This window comes from Mustela nivalis, assembly GCF_964662115.1.
Source record: "Mustela nivalis genome assembly, chromosome: 7".
NCBI classification, from domain to species: Eukaryota; Metazoa; Chordata; class Mammalia; order Carnivora; family Mustelidae; genus Mustela; species Mustela nivalis.
In genome coordinates, this window is record NC_139026.1 from 3,293,721 (window position 1) to 3,312,315 (window position 18,595).

An 18,595-nucleotide genomic window follows, 5' to 3' on the forward strand; every position below is an offset into this window, starting at 1 on the left:
CAGCTCACAGCCCAGGGGGTGGCCAGTGCCCTCCTGCCCCGAAGATCTATAAGTTAAGGCGGAGTTCACATCTGTCACCTCCCTTGGCTATACAAACAAGAGTTCAATAAATATTGACTGAATGAATCGAACACTGGCACTAAATTATGAACATTGTTCCCTTGCTTAATAATAATAAAAAAAAACACCCTCGAATCATTTTAAGTAACAAGTCTCTGAAAGGAACACTGCCAGTGCCTACAAGGCAAGGGCTCAGTGTGGAGCTTTTCTAAAGAAACGAGGAGAATGCAACTTCTGGTGACAAGAATGCTAAGGAAACAAGAGTGATCTGTTTAAGAAAACAATGGAAATTTCAGCTATCAAGTTCCTGAACTGTACCCTAAGACATCCTGGGACAGGTTTCCTTCGGGGGCCTCAGGGCCATTTAAACTGTCTGTGACCAGTTCTGAGAGTCCACACTGTTCAGCTGACACCTGCAAGAAGCAGGCGCTTGGTTGCAGATAGCGGTACCCTTGGAAACCTCTCCAAAGAGAACCAGCACCTTTCCAATACTGCATGTCTCCTCCATGAACATGGTATAACCCCTTATTCGTTTGGGCTATGTCGAATTTTTGTCAGTAATGTCGTTGGTTTTCTGAGAGATCTTGCATACCTTCTTTAGACTTATTCTTAGGTATGTGATATATGCATTTTAAATTTAAGTTTCAGTTAATAGACTTTATTATTTAGAATGCTTTTGGGTTGACATTAAAATTGAGTGGGAAGTACAAAGAGTTTCCATAGTACCTGCCAACACATACACACCCTAACGGTTTTCCTGTTAGTAACTCCTGGTACTTCTGTTACCATTGATGAGCCAATATCCATATATTATTATTAACTGAAGTCCATGGTTGACATTAGAGTTCACTTTTGTTATTGCACATTCTGTGCACTTTGACAAATGTGCGGTGACATGTATCACTATTATAGTATCACACTGAGTAGTTTTGCTGCCTAAAAATTCTCTATCCTGCAACCACCAATCCTTTCACCCCTCTGTAGTTTTGCCTTTTAAGGAATGTCCTATGGTTGGAATTGTACAGTATGGAGTCTTTTGACAGTAATTCTTTAAGGTTTATGATTTTTTTTTTTTTTAAGAGAGGGAGTGAGGCTGGGGCGCCTGGATGGCTCAGTGGGTTAAAGCCTCAGCCTTTGGCTCCGATCACGATGTCAGGGTCTTGGGATCAAGCCCCGCATTAGGCTCTCTGCTCAGCAGGGAGTCTCCCCCCGCCAGCCTGCTTCTCTGCCTACTTGTGATCTCTGTCAAATAAATAAATAAATAAATAAATAAATAAATAAATAAATAAAGGGAGGGAGGGAGGGAGGTGTTGGGGAGAGGGAGAAGGAGAGAATCTTAAATAGACTCCATGCCCAGGCTCACTACCTGACCCAAAAATCAAGAGTTGGATGCTCAACCAACTGGGCCACCCAGACACTCCTCAGATATATGACATTTTTTATAATAACATCAGTGATATCAGTTGCCAAAATGTTTTCCAAAGTGGCTGCACCATTTTACATTCTTGTATTCAGTGTAGGAGAGTCCTTGTTGTTCCATATCTTCAGCCACACTTGGCCAGTCTTCTAAATTTTAATTTCAGTCATTGAAGTTGGTGTATAGCGATATCTCTCTACTTCTGACAGTGATAGCTACTGCTATCAATCTCCATTTTCCTAATGATAACAATGCTGAACATCTTTTCATGTGCTTACTTGCCATCCAATGCCCTTTGTTGAAGAGTCTGTTCAAACCTTTGGCCCATTTTTGCTTTAATTCTTGATTGGGTTATTTTCTTACTGAATTATAAGAACTCTTTATATAGTCCAGATGTAAATCCTTTGATGTACGTTTTGTAAATATTTTCTCCAATATGTGGCATGCCTTTTCATTTTCTTATGTCTTTTTTTTAAAAGATTTTATTTATTTATTTGACAGATAGAGATCACAAGTAGGCAGAGAGGCAGGCAGAGACAGAGAGGAGGAAGCAGGCTCCCTGCTGAGCAGAGAGTCCGATGTGGGGCTCAATCCCAGGACCCTGAGATCATGACCTGAGCTGAAGGCAGAGGCTTAACCCACTGAGCCACCCAGGCACCCTTCTTGTGTCTTTTGATGAGCAGAAGTTTACAATTTTGGTGAAATCCAACTTACTAATTTTTTTTCATAGTTCATGCTTTTTGAATCATATATAAGAAATCTTAGCCAAACTCCAAATCAGTAAGACACCTTCTGTATTTTCATTTTGGAGTTGTGTAGTTTTCACTCTTAAAATTGGATCTATGACCCATTTCAAGTTCCTCCTCACCCTCCACCTCCTCCTCTTCTTCTTTAATATGGTGTTTGATGAGAGTCAAGATTTGTTCTTTTGTGTACTTTTTAAAAATTATTTATTTATTTATTTATTTATTTATTTATTTATTTGCGAGAGAGTGGGAGATACAGGGAAAGCATAGAGGGGGAGTGAGGGGGGAGAAGCAGACTCCCAGTTGAAGAGGAGACTGATGTGAGGCCTGATCCCAGGACTGTGATCATGACCCAAGCCATAGGTAGACACCCAACCAACTGAGCCACCCAGGCACCCCTATTCTTTTGCATATTTTTATCCGATTGTTCCAGCACTATCTGTTAAAAACATTATTTTTTCCCCATTGAATTGACTTGGCACTTTGTTGAGAACCCATAGACCATATATGTAAAGGTCTAGTTCTAGACTTGCTATTCTGTTCCACTCATCTGTTTGTCTATTTTCACATCAGTACCACACTGTTTGGATTACTGTAAGTCTACAGTAATTCTTGAAATCATGTAGTCTAAGTCTTCTATGTTCCCTTTCAAAGACACTTTAGCACCTCTAGGTCCTTTACGATTCCATATAATTTTAGAATCAAGTTGTCAAATTCAACAAAAAGACATGCTAAGATTTGATTTTGATCATGTTGAATGTGTAGGTCACTGCAGGAAGAACTGCCATCTTAACAAAGTTGAGTCTTCTGATTAAGAGCATGGTATAACTTGCCATTTATTTAGATCTAGGTCTTTAAAAATTTCTCTAGGCAATGTTTTGTCAGTTTCATTGCACACATCTCGTGCATTTTAGCCCAAGGCGGCATCTCATAGTTTTCTGATGCTTGATTACTTTTTAAAAGTTAAACTAACCTTGTATTCTTGGGAGGTGGGGACCAACTTTCAGCACACTGCAGATGTCTTTTCATTGTCTTCTGGTTGAGAAAATTATCTCTGTTTTTGGTTGAGAAGTCTGAGAATTTGGTTGAGAAGTGATCTCTGACTTGTTGCTCCTCTGAAAGTAATGTCTTTTTTCATTGTTTTTAACCTCTAGCATCTTTCAGGATTACCTCTTTGTCTTTGTTTTTCAGCTGTTGCACTATAGTGTGTCGAGATATGGATTTTTTTGTTTTTTATCTTTAATTCTGCCGATCGTTCTGTAGATTCTCGAATTTGTGACTTGATGTTTTTCATCAGTGGCAGAGAAGCTTCAGTCTCTATCACTGCCAATACTGCTTCTGCTCCATTCTCTCTTTCTTGTCCTCCTAGGATCCCAATGATATGTACAACAGAATTCTCAATACATTTGTATTCTGTCCTTTTGTTTTTGTGCTTCATTTTAGATATTATCTTCTGACCTAGACACTGAATTGTGATTCCACAATTCTCCCAATAGTCATGTCTACTCTGCTGTTCTATCTATCTACAAGGTACATAATTTCAGCCTTTGTATATTTTACTTTTGTAATTTCTACTTGGGTATTTTTCATATCAATGTACTTTCTAAATATATAATTTCTGGTGTCTACCAAAGTTCCCAACCCCATTGTTTATCTTCTTAAGTAGAGGAAGCAGGTTATTTTAAGGTTTATATCTTATAAGCCTAATATCTAATATCTCATGGGTCTCTTTCTATTGTCTGTCATTTCCATGGCTCAGGAGGTCTTCTTGCACTCTTGGTTGGTTTTGTTGTGTGCCACTCTGTGCAAACAGTCATGCCTCACCATGAAAAGGATCACATGGGCAGAAATTGTGCAAAGTGATTGTACTAATCGATGGTGAAAATTACATGCCCTTTCAAAGTTTTTGGCAAAACATTAAAAACTCTCTTATTGTCCCTTGTAAATGAACAGGGAACAAAAACATATTGTGAAACTAATACAGACTTAGTACTTTGTAATTTAAAACATTAGAAACACTGAAATCCAAGTGTCTCATTTCTTTGTAAAAAACTTACCCAGAGTAGCTTGAACCCACACCCACTTAGTTCTGGTACCTAAGCTGTGTTGTGGGGAGCCTGGTGGCATTTAACTAACTGTGGTCATTGGGATTCCTACAAATGAACTGCACACTGGGAGCTGCCTATATTTCAGAATTTGTTCCTAGAAATAGAGACCTAGGATGATGCTTTGTTCCTGCAGGCATCTGCCAGGGTCCTAGCCATCTGGGACCACCTTCGTCCAGCCTCCGGGACTGAGACTAGTTAGAACCGGGGTCAGTTCATGAGCAAGCTTATCATTTTCCAGTCACCTATTTTCCTAGAGGGCAGCTTTTTGGGTCCCAACAGAAAACTTGGGCTGTTTCCAGGACCTTCCCTTCTTAGAGGTTTGATAGCCCGAGTCTACTCTTAGCCACAGAGAAATGCTACTTAGCTTCTTCATTGCTTCATCCATAAACTGGCCAATACCCCAGGGACAAAATGACCCCAAAGGTCAAATTCCCATGCTCTCCAGACTCCAGCCTGACAACTCACCGGTGAGTTCTCCAGAGCCATGGCATACGTTTAAAGATTTCGTCCACCTTTTCAAGTTGACTTTCAAGCCATTATCAAAAACGGAGTCAATATTTTCAGACCTGTTTCTCTCTTCATTTTTTATTTCCAGAGCCCTAGAGTATTTCTGTACCTTTGAATAAACTCTGTAGACTGGCATATGACTGCATTTCCTTAAGGTTTTTTTCATATTCAGGCAATCTGGTTATAACAGATTCCTAATAAAATGCCAATAAAATTTTCGAACAGAAAAACTCATCTTTTCAACAACCACAAGGGCACAGATTATTAAGTAGAGAGGGAGGTTTTGTTATTCAACAGCCATTGTTAGGAGCCTTCTATACGAGGCCACGGTCTAGCCACCAGGACAGGAGTGAAGAAGACAGACAGACATCCCTTCCCCTGTGGAGCAGCCGTTCCAGGGAGGGGAGGCAGACGGGAGTCAACGGAGCATGTCCTTTGATGGACGGTGACCAGGCAGGCAGAAGGGGCTACAGTCACAAATGGGGGGTCAGAGAAGACCTCCACATGTGGGTTAGAAGCACAGTTAGGATGTCCTTCCTTCCTGTAAGCAGGGACACAGACCTCCCGACGCTCCAGCCCCCTCCACTGCAGCAGCGGCAGTGGGAGCTCTGCCCCGGGCCTCAGCCCGACGGAGGAAAGGGAGGAAACCACCACACTCTGCCACTCACTGTGCTGTCACACGTGTCCCTCTACAGCTGTCCTGGCACGTGTCCGCACGACCTCCCCTACCCTGGCTGCCTCATGCACCAGCAACTCTGGCCCCAGCTTTTTATCTCGGATGTCCTAGATTTGTCTTCCGTTGTCGGAGCCGTACACTAAGCAGGTCACTCACATTCGGGCATGAATAGGAGAGATGCTGAATCCCACGAGCACGGCACCCAGAGACGTCCGCGCTCCAATCTTGGAGCCTAGGTGACCTTGCGTGGCAGACGGGACTGAGGGCACCGCGACGGGCTGACTTGTGTCCCTGCTGCCAAAGGATACATCCAGGTCCTTCCTCCGGTACTTCAGAATGTGACCTTAGTGGAAAAGGGGTCTGGGCAGATGTAGTTATGATGACGTCATACGGGAGCAGGGCAGGCCCTTAATCCGTGACAAATGGTGTTCTTATAGAAAAGGGGGGACATCTGGATACACACACACACACACTGTGTGATGACAGGCAGAGACTGGACCGATGCGTCTACAAGCCAGAGCGCGTCAGGCTCGGCAGCGAGGGAGTGAAGTGAAGGCAAGGGAGGGTCCGCCCAGAGCCTCGGGGTTGGGGGTCACAGCCCTGCCCACACTTCGAGGTCAGACTTCTGGCCCCCAGAACTGCCGGGGGAACACGCGGCTGTTGATCGTGCTGCTTTGTTACGACTGCTCGAGGAGACGGACACGGGCCCGGGCCCCGCCGGAGGAGACTCGCCTGGGCCATCTGGCTGGGGCTGAGCGCGTCTCCTGGGCCTTGCGAGCTACAGGGAGGCGGAAAGGGGGCGTCCGGGAGAGTCAGAGTGTGAGGACGACTCAACCCACGGTGCTGATTTTCACCACGAAGGGGTCACAAGCGAAGGGCTGCGGGCCATCCCCCCCACCGGCTGGCCGCCCACCCCCGGCTGGCCGCCCCCGAGGGAACAGGGAATCTGAACGGGCTGAGCGGTACATATATCACCTCAGTGATCCCGACTTGCGGGGAAACCCAACCTCAAACCCATGTCAGTGGCCTGATGTGCAGGGAGCCCAGCAGGAGGGACGTCTGGTAAAATGGGTCCCAGAAGCCAGCCCAACCCCGGTCCCGCCCATGGAAGGCAGCCAGGCTCCTCTCCCGGGCTCCTCCAGGAGCCGGCCCTGCTCCCACCTGCCGCGTTAACAGGGCTCGTGACGGCCCCGGGCAGGCGTCGGCTGCCTCGGTCCCACCGCCACAGCCACGGAGCCAGAAGCCTCCTGGTCCTCGAGGGCCTCGACGTCCCCCATCGTCCATAATCCAGGAGAGGAATTTGTCTACGGAACAATATGCCTCGGTCACTGCTGTCAGGCCAAACGGTGTCACACTAACGGCAACGGTGTCACACTAACGGCTCACCACCCGGCTCTCGCCCCACCCGGCTCACCCCTCGGGGAGCAATTATCATGCTCATGTGACTAAGACCGACTGGCTGCTCGGAGGCTTGTCTGCTTTTAATGCTGGAAGTGTCGGCGACAGAGAGAAGGCAGACCCCGGAACTAAGCAAATGCTGCTTCCTGCATCTGGGTCATTAGATGCACTATTAGAGTTAATATTCACCTAAGGTTTAAATTCTGCTGCACTAAGTGGGTCAGAAGGATTTCGCGTGAGCACTTAATGCCTTCGAGGTAATAATCAGAGCAACTAAAATGGGTTCTGGAATCTCTTGGATAATTTTTGTTCACTCTTGCCTCCTTCCTGACTTACCTCCTCTAGTGAAAGGAAGTTCTGAATTTTAAAGACAAGTATTTGTGGAGCCACCCATTCAGATCGCTGTTAAAACCCTGGCGTTCCCCGCTTGGGGACCCGCGTCCCCTCTGCCTGGGAGCTCCACGCGTCCTGCGACGCAGTGATTTATAAGGACGGTGACCATTCCTGTCGCTGTTCCACGGCCTCCTCAGCGCCTCAGATGCTGCCTAGCACAAGGTGGGCCCTCAGTAAGTGTGTGTTGAGTGAATGCACGAGCTCGGACATGCACAGTGAGAGCGGCCGCGGGGAGGCCAGAATGTATCGAGTCAGAGAGCATTGCACCTGCCGTCGGGTTTGAATGTCTGTAGGACAAAGTCCTACATCTGGTCTGGAGGAGGGTCCCGGGAGGCGTGATGGCGGAGGGGCCCCTGAGCCTTGAGGGAGTCTCCGCTGGACGGTGGCTGCACAGGAGCTACCCGGTTGCGCGGCCCGAGGCTGAGCCGGTGGTGAGCAAGGCCACTCCGGCTCGGGGCTTCTGGGGTCCCCGTCGCATGGGGAGACCAACCTTCATCAGGAAAAGCCCCCGGGCATCCTAAGTGCGTGTGTCGGGGAGGTCCAAGTGGGGCAGGGAATTCAGAGAGGTTCCCCCGAGAGGGTAGCTTCAAGTTCAGTGCTGCAGGGCGGAGGCTCTGGGGGCCAGGTGGGGGCGGGGTCAGTAACCAGTAACGGAGAGTCCCGGGCAGGAGGGAGGGACCTGGGTGCGTGAGAGGAACTGGCGGTGCAGGAAGAAAGTCAGGCCTGGAGAGGAGGGCTGTGCCTTCCTGCTCACAGGGAAGCTGATGAATAAGGCCGGGTGAGTCAGCAAGAAGCCCCACGGCGGCGACGGCGAAAAGAAGCCCAGAAACAGCTACAGAGTTCTTCCTATGTGGCAGGTATAACCACCCTTGGAAAGCGCTGGTATCCGCCCACGTGTCAATGAGAAAACCGAGGCGCAGGCCAGAAGGGCCCACGTGCGGCCAAGAGCCGCACCGAGGACCCCACGCTGGTCCTGCGGCCAGAGCCTCAGCCTAAGGCTACATCCTGGGCCAGGAGGGAGGGCTGGCCACGCTCCGCGGGAGTCCCTGGGCAGGTCAGGGTGAGGTCAGGAGGCCAGCGGACGTGGGGCCTGAGGTCACGGCCACAAGGACCAAGTGCACAGGCCCCTGGGGAGGAGGCGAGGCCAGCTGGACCCAGGACACGGCGGAGACCAGCGGCTGGCATCGGGAGAGGGGCGCCGAGGGCTCCAGACTGGAAAGTGAGCGTCTGTGTCCCTGGTCCCTTGGCAGCGCAGCTCCGGGCGTGCACAGGTGATGGCTGAAGCCATCTTCTGACGACAGGCAGAGGACGTGCCAACACCTCCGGCTAGGATGTCACTTTCATCTCTGAAAAGCAGCTCCTTTCCAGAGCCCTGCGTTCCGATCCTGCCCTCGTCCGTCCCTCGGAGCGCTCGTTCTCAGAGACCGTGCCAGTCCCGATGTCGCAACGCACCGCCACGCATCCTTCGGAAACACCTCCTAGAGGAGGATTCGTGTGGCTCGGAAGGCCCCCCTGCGAATGCGCGGTCAGTTCGGGCCTCCGTGTGTCTGTCTACCGTGGCTGGGTGCGGATGAGCCGCGGCCGTGCCCACCTGCCTGGCTATTGTTCCTCTAGACTCCTGCTTCTTTACTGGCCTGTGCCCTGCAAGTACTAAAGATCAGCAGCTGTCCTTGGCTGTGGTTAAATATTCACCTTCACTAGCCTTCTGACCTCGACTCCAAAAGCCAACTTCGTTAGATTCATCGAAGTCAAGAGGACAGGGCAGAAGAAGGTCGGTCATTCTTGGGCTCTGGGTTGAAAACAAAACACCCCCTTTTCCTTTCTTACAGCTGCTCCGCACTCTGTCCCCGTCTTCCCACACAGAGCCAGGAGCTTCGAGAGAATGACAGCTGCCCTTCGTGGAAAGCGCCTGCTGTGGCCTCCGCCGGGAGCTGCGACCTTCCCACGGACCCCTGCCCCTTCTCCTCACTCTCCCCTGCATCTAAAGTCTCCTTTTCTGCACCTGACGGATGCTCTGGGCGCCAACCTTTCCACCGGCCCCGCACAAGAGTTCCTTGAACCCTGTGTATGCTGGTCTTCTCCTCTCAAGGAACATCAGCTTCAAAGGCTTCTAAAGCCCCGGTACCTTTCTCCTCATGCCCCTCATTGTTCAAAGCCTTCTTCTCGGGCTGTTGCCCCCCATAAAGCCTGGGCTGGCAGCATCCCTGCTCAGCTGGACTTGTTCCTCAGCTCTCAGGAGTCCTGGCTGAGCAGAACAGAGGAGGTTTCCCTTTCTGATTTGACAACTGCAACAACAGAATGTCTTCCTTTCCGGAAAACTCTCTCCACATGTGGCTGCTTCTAAGGAGAGAAGGGGAGGAGGTGCTTTTCTGAGCCTGTGTGTGCTTGGGACTGGATGCCATGCAGCTTCAGGGGAGCCCAGGGGACGCAGGAGGGAGGCCCCTGCCCTGACCTGAGACAGTGTCAGAGACGGGGACATGTTCCAAGTGGAGAAAGGGGGCAATCATCGCGGGCCAGCAGAGCCCTCCCCCGAAGGTCAGGACATCAGAGGACGGCACAAGTCATTCAAATGCTCTGGTTTCAACCAGACTTCACATTTCTCTGAACAATTTTCCTTTTAAACATCATTCCCCTTGACCCCACCCCCGATGCGAGTGCACAGTGAACAGATAAGACTCTGGCCTACTTATCAAGCTCTCCCATAAAATGAACCAAAAGGAGACTGTAGAATTTATCAAATTTCCTCATGATCCCTAGAAAGGGGGAACAGGCTCTGCATGTTGGCAGCCTAGTCCACCTGTCTGATAATAAACTTGCTGGAGAGGCTTTTAAAAGTTCTTCTGGTCAAAAATTATCCCACTGAACACAGGAGATAGGAGAAACCCGGCCTGCGGACAGTCAGCAGACACGATCTGACGGCAGAGCGGGCCTGTCCCCTACAAGCCGTGTTGCTTCACTAGAAATCCACACTGACGCAGTCTCGTCGGGCTGACGAGACTCACTTCTTAGAATGTTTCAGAAAGGACGCGGCCACAGGTCAACTCCGCATGACTGGGTTCCTTTTACTGGAGCTTAGCAACTTGTCACCTTCGTGCGGTGATCACGAACCACAGGCTTGTTCAGTTATGAAGGGCTGCAGGAAAGCGTGGGGCCTCACTCACTCGTAAAAACGGGGTGGAAAAGGAACTACAATATACTGTTCATTTAACTGTATTATAATTTCGACCCACGCATACAAAGCTTCATGGTCTTGGAAGCGGTGCCTCATTCTGTATCTGCCTTGCTAGCTCTGACTAGTTGAAGTGATGCCTTCCTCAAGGTCTGCTTGTGGCCTCTGAGCTAACGGCGTGAAGCGGGTACTTCCGACTGGGAACTGTCACTCATCTTTACTCACAAATGTCTTAAAAGAGCACAAAACTGAAGCAGCCAGGCGAGCGCGGTTCCCTGCAACACGGAGCCAGCACTGTCTCGAGCTGCCCCCGTGCCAATCTGGTCCCCACACCCGGAGTGGCCGAGGGACCCCTGCCCTCCCAGACAGAAGCGCCCCCGAACTCCCACCGGGATAAAGACACCCTTTCCCTGATGAGCCCGTTGTTTGGAATCTGAACCCACGATCTCGCAGAAAGCTATCGCATTCTACTTAACTAGCTGCTTGGGCCCGCTCGTGAAAAGTCCCTCCGATACACGACGTGCCCGAATCAGAGTCATGATCACGGTCGGAGTCATCTTGGACACCACCGCCTTCATGATGTGGATGCCCCGCACCCTGCACCCTGGGGCCGCAGGACTGCAGCCGCTCCCCTGCCGCGGCGTGACCGAGACTGCGGTCTCCCCGTCCCGGTGGAAGGGAAGCTGCCACGTGCCACGGGGGCCTGGTGGGCAGGCCTGCTGTCCGCCCTTCGAAGCCAGCTCCCACCCACGTTGGCGGCCGGTAGGAAACGGAGGTCTGGCAGCCAATCCTTGTCCAACTGGGTTCTGCTGGTGGCTTGGCTCAGTGACCACTCGCAAGGACCTACTCGGGACGTAAGACCAGCGGGGCAGACACGAACAGGACACACACTGCGCTCAGCGAGTCCCAGCCCCGCGGGGAACGTCCGTGCCGCTTTCCGAGAGCCTGTGAAAATCCTGGCCAGAGCAAAAATAGCGCAGGGACCGGCTGTGGCTCACCGAGGAGCCTAGGGCAGGAAGGGTCAGCTTCCTCCCAGGACACCTTCTGGGCTACACGTGGGTTTTCATGCCGTACAGGAGACTGCAGGTAAGCCTCTACTGCTGAGCTTCCCAACCCCTCAGAGAAGGGAAGTGGGATTTTCTGATGAGGAGAGAGCAGTAGAGCAGTCTAGAGAGGCGGGCAAAGGCCCCGGGCCCGGCAGGCAGCTGCTAAGGAGCAAGAAACCAAGTCCCAAGCTTCAGAACCCAGTGCATTTCCACCGTAGGGAGCCGCCTGCGATGCAAACCAACACGTCCGAGCTTTCTCTCCCAGCACGAGCTGATCTGAAAACAAAGGTGGCTCAACCACAAAAATAATTCTAACAAGGTTGGCCCGGAGGGACCAAATTCTTCACTTTTTAGAGTGCAGAAACTCTTCCCAGACACCGCACTGTCACAACGGTGAGATGCTACGTGATTCAAAACTCCAGAGGAAGGAACAAACACACCTCTCGCCCGAGCCGCGCATCGGGCTAGGCCGCGTCTCACCATCCGCAGAACCAGCTAGAAGCTCACATGCGTGTGCTCCTTTCCACAAGAAGCTCAGGGCTTGTCAGCGTGGAGAATGCGCGGACGAAGAAACAAAGGCGTTCACATGCAGCCGCCGGGGGCTGCTTGGTTCTTACTTTATGTTTATTTATTTTTTTTTTTAAATTTTAAAGATTTTATTTATTTATTTGTCAGACTGAGAAAAAGAGAGAGAGAGAAGCAGGGGGAACGAAAGGCAGAGGGGGAAGCAGGCCCCCCACAGAGCAGGGAGCCCGATGCAGGGCTCGATCCCAGGACCCTGGGATCATGACCCGAGCTGAAGGCAGAGGCTTTAACCCACTGAGCCACCAGGAGCCCCGTTCTTACTTTAAAACTATCTTTGGGCGCCTGGGTGGCTCAGTCGGTAAAGTGTCTGCCTTTGGCTCAGGTCATGATCTTAGGGTCCTGGGATCGAGTCACAGGTTAGGCTCCCTGTTCAGCGGGGAGTCTGCTTCTCCTGCTTCTGCTCCCCTAACCTCTCTCTCTCTCTCTGTCTCTCAAATAAATAAGTAAAATCTTAAAAAAAAAAAAAAACAAAAACAAAACTATCTTCACACCAAGTTGGAAATTCAAGTTCACTGCCTCACTCTCCCTAACCACATGACCTGGCCTCGGCGTTGAGCTCTCGTGTTCCATGTCCCTAGTAAGGCTGAAGTAACAGATACAGCACATGTCTACCCCGCACCCAGAAACTACGCCTTCCTTCGGAATGTCTGTGGAACGTAGGGAAAACTGACTCAATATCAAGCCATGAAAACCAAAAATAAAAAACAGAGGTCTTCAAATTCAAAAACAGCAGAAATGATACTGGTCCCATCCTCTCTCGGAGAAACGCAACAAAACCATCACAGATGCTCAAAAGGGACATGGGCCGCTTGGAATCGGGGCCCTCGCGCTCTTTTCCTTTGGGGATACGCACAGACATGCGGGAGAGGAAAAGGAGAAAAGAGAAGTGGGGGTGTTTAAAATCTGTGCACACTAAGCTGAGAAACAATTGACGTTTTTTTACGATTACTTAAAGAATATTTGTCGTACAAACACAGATGCTCACAGCACGCAAGAGAAAGAGCATTGGCTATCAATCAGGAAATGGCAAGATGTTTTGGCAAAAACAGTTCCCCTCTCGATAGTCCAGTTTCGCCTTTTGGGATGAGGACAATCTCCAACTCTCTTTTTTGTATCCTGGTACAACAAGCAGCTTCAGGAGCTTCATGAGCAGACCGTGGTTCTCTTGCTCCCCACTGAGCACCCTAGGAGGTGCTCGGTGGACGGCTGTAGAATGATGGATTATATATATATATATATATATATATTTGACAGAGATCACAAGCAGGCAGAGAGGCGGGTAGAGAGAGAGAGGAGGAACCAGGTTCCCCGCCCAGCAGAGAGCGTGATGTGGGACTCGATCCCAGGACCCTGAGATCGTGATCTGAGCCGGCTGAAGACAGAGGCTTAACCCACTGAGCCACCCAGGTGCCCCCATATATATGGGGGGCATACATGTTTATATATAAAATACACAATTATACACACATACATCTTAAGGGATTGGCTAAATAATGACTTTACCTAAACATGACGGACTATTACACAGACATTTAAAATGATGAAGCAGAAACATATTTGTTTCACAAGACACGATTTTTCATTACCCAAGAGTCCACAAAGCAGAAGCAGATTACCAAGTGGCTTCTGTGCAAGAAACATGCCTTTTCTCCACTCTCTCTCATTCTCTCTCTCTCGCCCACAATGCTTAAAACTCTGTTTGTGAGTCCAACAGACACGAGCTAGGACATACCATTTCGTGATTATGGAATGTCTCTCATTATATATCTAAGATCTGAAAAAAGAGGGGGAAAAAAACACATTTTCTCTACAGTCGCGAAACTTGCTTTTGCCTCAGAGTTGTCCCGAAGTGGGACAGGGCTGCCCCTGTGCTGTATGAGGACAGCTCCAGACCTGACCCACTACCCCAGCAAGCTCTCCGCTGGATACTCAAATCAGCATGGAAACAGCAAGAAGAGCCGGCACCTGTGACTTCAGCAACTGTCAAAGAGTAACTCTTCTCGCAGCTCAGCTGTCGGCTACATGGAACCGCATTGCTATCAAGGAATGAACCTCTCCCGGAAACTGAGACAAGAATCTGCCACTTAGCAGCACCGACTTCCAGTCCACATTCGTCGGCCTTTCCAGGCACTGAACACAGAGCTAACTTTGCACCACAAAGTAATGTAACTCACCCCAGACGGCTAGTTTGTTGAGCAAGAGAAGGAAACACTTAAATATTTCGGTCTGCAAACAGGAGCGAATAAACCTGGTGTTTACCTGTGCCGGCAACGTCTGACTTCCGAGCTGGTCTCGGCACCAGGGGTTCCTCGCGGAGGCCGGGCCCTTCCCTGCAGCCTTGGCAGCGAGAAGGTGAGGAGGAAATGGTCACGGTACGTCCTCTGGATCCTCCCCAACTCTCCACCACCTTGCAAGGGGAAAGTCACCGTGACCCTACTTCAGCAGGAATGGAAAACCCGGGGCCCCCCGCCCTGCCGGCACCCCCGGCCCCCCTCCCGAGCGGCCCTGGAGAGCAGGGCGCTCCCTGCTTAGCTGGGGTGGGGGTGGCCGCGCAGCCCCTAAGGGCCCAGAGCGCCCTGCAAACGCCGGCACGTCCCACAGTCTCTTCTTAGGAGGACGTTTGACACTGACACTGGGGCACGCCGCCCTCCTTTAAACTTGAAAACTAGCTGAGGAGCGCGCGGGCACGCAGCGGGTCGGCCGCCGTGGGTCCGGGGCGCGCGTGCGGGCAGGGCCGGCTTCCGGAGCGCGGCGGACACCGCCCTGCGCCCCCCCCCGGGCCCGCGCGGCCGGGACCCGGACAGACCTGGGCGCGGACGCCGCGCGCGGGACCCGCAGGGCCGGGCTGGGGAGGAGCGGGCGCCGCTGCCCTGGGCTCGGCCGGGGGGCAGACCGCGCTCGGGCGCAAAGTGCGTCCGTCCCTAAAGCGGCTCCGCGGGCGAGTTTCTCCCGTCCGACCGAGCGCAGCAGCCAGCGGTCCGTCTGTCCCCGCCGCCCGCTACCCAGCCTCGGGGATCCCGGGGTCCCGGGAACGCCCCCGGCCGGTGACACCCCCCCAATCGACAGGGCGGAGCGAAGGGCGCGCCGAGGCCCCCGCCCGCTGCGCCCTCCCTCCGGCGGGACAACCTGCGGACCCAGCGTCTCCGAGGCCCCGGTCGCTCGGAGCGAGGCCGAGCAGGGGGCGGCCCCCTGGGCCCGGGGATCCCCGGCACCAGACCCGGCGCCCTCGGCCCGCGCCCCCGGGTCCCGCGCATGCGCCGCCCGGCCCCTCCTCTGGCGGCCGCCTCCCAGCGTCCCGAGAAGGGGAGACCCGGTTCTCCGACCCCCGCGAGCGCCCGCCCGCCCCTGGGCACCTGGGGCCAGTCCGCCGCCTGCGAGTCCGCCGGGCGAGCGCGCCGAGGGAGGCGGCGCGGGGCAGGGCGCTAGCTGCCGCCGCCTCCGCCCCCGCCGCCCGCTGCCCCAGCCGTGGGGCTGCCGCGTCCCCTGCCCATGCCCGGCGCCGCCTCCCCGCGCCCGTGCCAGCCGCGCCCCCCGCGGCACGCGCCGCCCCTCTGCCCCCCGCCCCGGCCGGGCTGCGCGGGCGGCTCGCGCGGGTGGCCGCCGGAAGCCCCGCCCCGCCCCGGGTCCCCTGGCCGGGCCCCGGGCGGGACACACCCCCCTGGCGGCGGCAGCCGATTGGCTGCCCGCGGGGTCGGAGGCGGGGCCGCGGCCTCTGGGGCTCCCACCTCGTGCCCGCTGCGGCTGCACCCGTGGGGAAACTGAGGCCGGAGAGGCGGAGGGGCTGCAGAGGTCTCCGGGCGAGCGGGCAGAGAGCCACGGTGGGACAGCGCGTGCAGCTGGGCGTCGGCGGGGGTCCAGGCCCGCGCCCCGGGAGGGGCTGCTGTCGCGGCGGGGGTGGGCGCGAGGCCGCCGGACCCTGGAGGTTCCCGCCTGGCGCCCAGGCCCAGCTGGCGAGGCCCCTCCTCTCTCGCGAGCCCTGCTCCGCTGGCCTCTGGCGAGCGGGTCTGGACCCCGGCCGGCCGAGGTGCGAGCGCCGTAGAGTCGCGGGGTGCGCAGGGTGGGGGGCGGTCGGGGCAGAACCGGTCCCAAGGACCGCAGCACACGAAAGAAGGCGAAAGAGAACGCGAGCTGAGGGGCGCGTCAACAGGTGGTGGAGGCGCCCGGGCGGGCCCCGCGGGCAGGGACCCAGGGTGAAGGGCAGCGGGGACAGCGTGGGCGCGGGCCACCAACTCCGACCACCCGCTCCACAGCCACACCCACACCCCCACCCCGGCTGCCAGACAGCCGTGACCCCTCCCGTCCGGCGTCACGGACGAGGGGCTGACTTTGTGTCCCGCCAAGGCGCTGGTCCTTTGCCAGCGCAGGGGGAGGTCGCGGCCCGGCAGCCAATGACAAGGAGCAGGGGAGAGAGCTGCGGAGCTGCTCTGTTTGCGCGGCGGCGCACGGAATGCACAAAGCCCCCGGTGCCAGCGCATCGGGACACCCCTCCCTTGGGAACGAAATGTGTGCTATGCCAGCCTTCCTCCCTGCCCTCCCGCTGCTCCCGCCACCGTTCTATTTGTAGCGGCGAGCGGAGCGGCCCGGGGAACCTGCTGGGGGCGGATACCCAGCTGCGAACGAATCCCTGTATTATGCCGAGACTGGAGCCCAGGCCGTACCTGGCCCTTAAGTCGCAGGCGCCTGGATCTCACCCTTGGGGTTCGGCTCCTTCCTGTGGTGAACTTCGCCCTTCCCTGCAGAGACACCCACATCACCTTTCTGCTCGCTCACCGGCAAGCCCAACTTTTATTACACGTCCTAGCAATAACCAGTGTTTGTATTATGTTCCAGTGTTCAAGGTTATCCCCGTGCACTAAATCCTGACTATGGCACAGGCTGGGCAGGCTGAACGTGTGTCTTACTCATGCTGCTAGGAGCCACGGACAGTGCTGGGTGCCGTGGATATAGCAAAGAAGGAACTACAGAGCTGACGTCCTCATGAGGACATTCAGGTTCAAAGATGTCATCTGATGTACTCCAGATCCCGGGCTGTGAAGGACCCAGAGTCCAAATGCAAGGGATGTTGGCTTCTTTTCCCAGTTGTGCTGTGACCGTCTGCCATAAACTCAGGTCAGCCAGGCGGTTGGAAAGACCTGGTAAAAAATTGTTTCGAATGAGGACAAAGGAAGCTGTTAGGGTTCAACAGAGTCGTGTAGGCACCTAGCAGACATTAGAGCAATTATATTCTTGGATTCTTGGGGCTCTCAAGGTTTTTTAGGGAGAGAAAATTTGCTTTTCATGCATGTGTCCAAAGTTGTCCCTTTGAGCAAATGCTTTCGGCCACCCATACCCTCCCTCCCCCATCCAGGTAGAGAGGGAAGAATGATCAGATCGCCTGGAAGCATCCATGAGACAGCTCCAAGCATGCTGCCCTCGGGGTGGGGGGGCATGGGTCCCTATTTGCTGTGAAGAACCTGACACACACCCAGCACAGGAGAAACTGTCACACAAAGAACATTCCACCCCTTCCCCATGTCCTGGAAGTCTCTCCCTCCCTCTCTCCTTCCCTGCAGCGTGGATGGAACATGGGCGGTGCCAAAGAGCAGAGACAGCCTCCTGTGCACGGCTGGACGGGATCTGTAAGATCGGGGACATTTCGTGCTCTTGACACTGTGTCTGACACCCTGGGTCCCCCTGGAGCCTTAATAAATGCTAGGAGACTTTGGGGGTACGTGTGTCTCGGTTCATAGCTTCCACCTGTTGGGGCTGATGGTGTTTCCGCATTTCTAATCACATTTTCTAATCTGTTAGAAAAGATGTTTGGAGACATGATTATTATGGTGCTCCCATTACGATCGGGAGACCGAGGCACAGAGAGGTTACTTCCCAGACCAGGTCACGGAGGCCAGTTGCAGAACCCGGGCTAGGAGGCGGGTCTGTGGCACCCACACTCTGAGCAGGTCCTGGATGCACCCACCCACCCAATCTCCCTGGGGCTGCTGATGCTGTGCCCTTGGCCTCTGGGAGAGAATTAGGACTTTCAGAGAGGAGGTGGGGAGCCGAAGGCGGCCCCTGCCCCTAAATACCAGACTGTGGGGGACACAGTGAACTTGTAAGAAGGTGATGTCAGCCCTCTGTGTCCAGAGAGAAGGTGAGACCTGACCGCCTTCCTGAGTCCTGGTGGGGGGAGCAGCAGGTCCCACAGGTCTGGGGGGCCAGGCCAGAGTCTGTTTGTCCTACAGCTTAGGTAAGCCCTTTTCCAGGAACCAACACCTCTACAGGTCACTTATTTGCCCTTTGCTGATCTGCAAAGCCTCTGATGAGACGGATTTTGTGCTCCCGGGGGTCATCAGCCAGGGCAGTGGCCTCTGGGCTCGTGGAAGCCTGCCCTTGGGTCAGGTGGTAGAGATCAATGGGGACTGGGCGCACCGGCTGAGAAACAGAGCGTTGGCTGTTGGCAAGGACAGAGCTGCCCCGTGGCCCACGGCTGGCCCTCGGGACCGACGAAGGG

At 53.7% G+C, this 18,595-nt stretch overlaps 1 protein-coding gene and 1 long non-coding RNA gene across 7 annotated transcripts in view; one reads left to right on the top strand and one right to left on the bottom strand.

Moving 5' to 3' along the window:
- The window catches only part of PPARA (peroxisome proliferator activated receptor alpha), a 58,043-nt gene extending 42,433 nt beyond the window's left edge, over positions 1-15,610 (bottom strand). Inside the window, exons 1-2 of one of the 6 annotated variants that reach the window (XM_082739635.1) lie at positions 15,459-15,610; positions 14,365-14,442 (exon numbers count right to left, since the gene is read on the bottom strand). The gene's annotated coding sequence lies outside the window, so the exon portion shown is untranslated. Of the gene's footprint in view, positions 1-14,364; positions 14,513-14,911; positions 15,094-15,231; positions 15,439-15,458 lie in introns of those variants that run through there. The other 5 variants (XM_082739633.1, XM_082739638.1, XM_082739636.1 and 2 more) reach the window with 5 other exon arrangements.
- A 137-nt stretch (positions 15,611-15,747) lies between these two features.
- LOC309869105 lies at positions 15,748-17,815 on the top strand. The gene is made up of 2 exons (XR_014313989.1): positions 15,748-15,795; positions 15,869-17,815. It is a non-coding gene; the product is annotated as an uncharacterized lncRNA (long non-coding RNA).
- Positions 17,816-18,595: the final 780 nt, after the last annotated feature.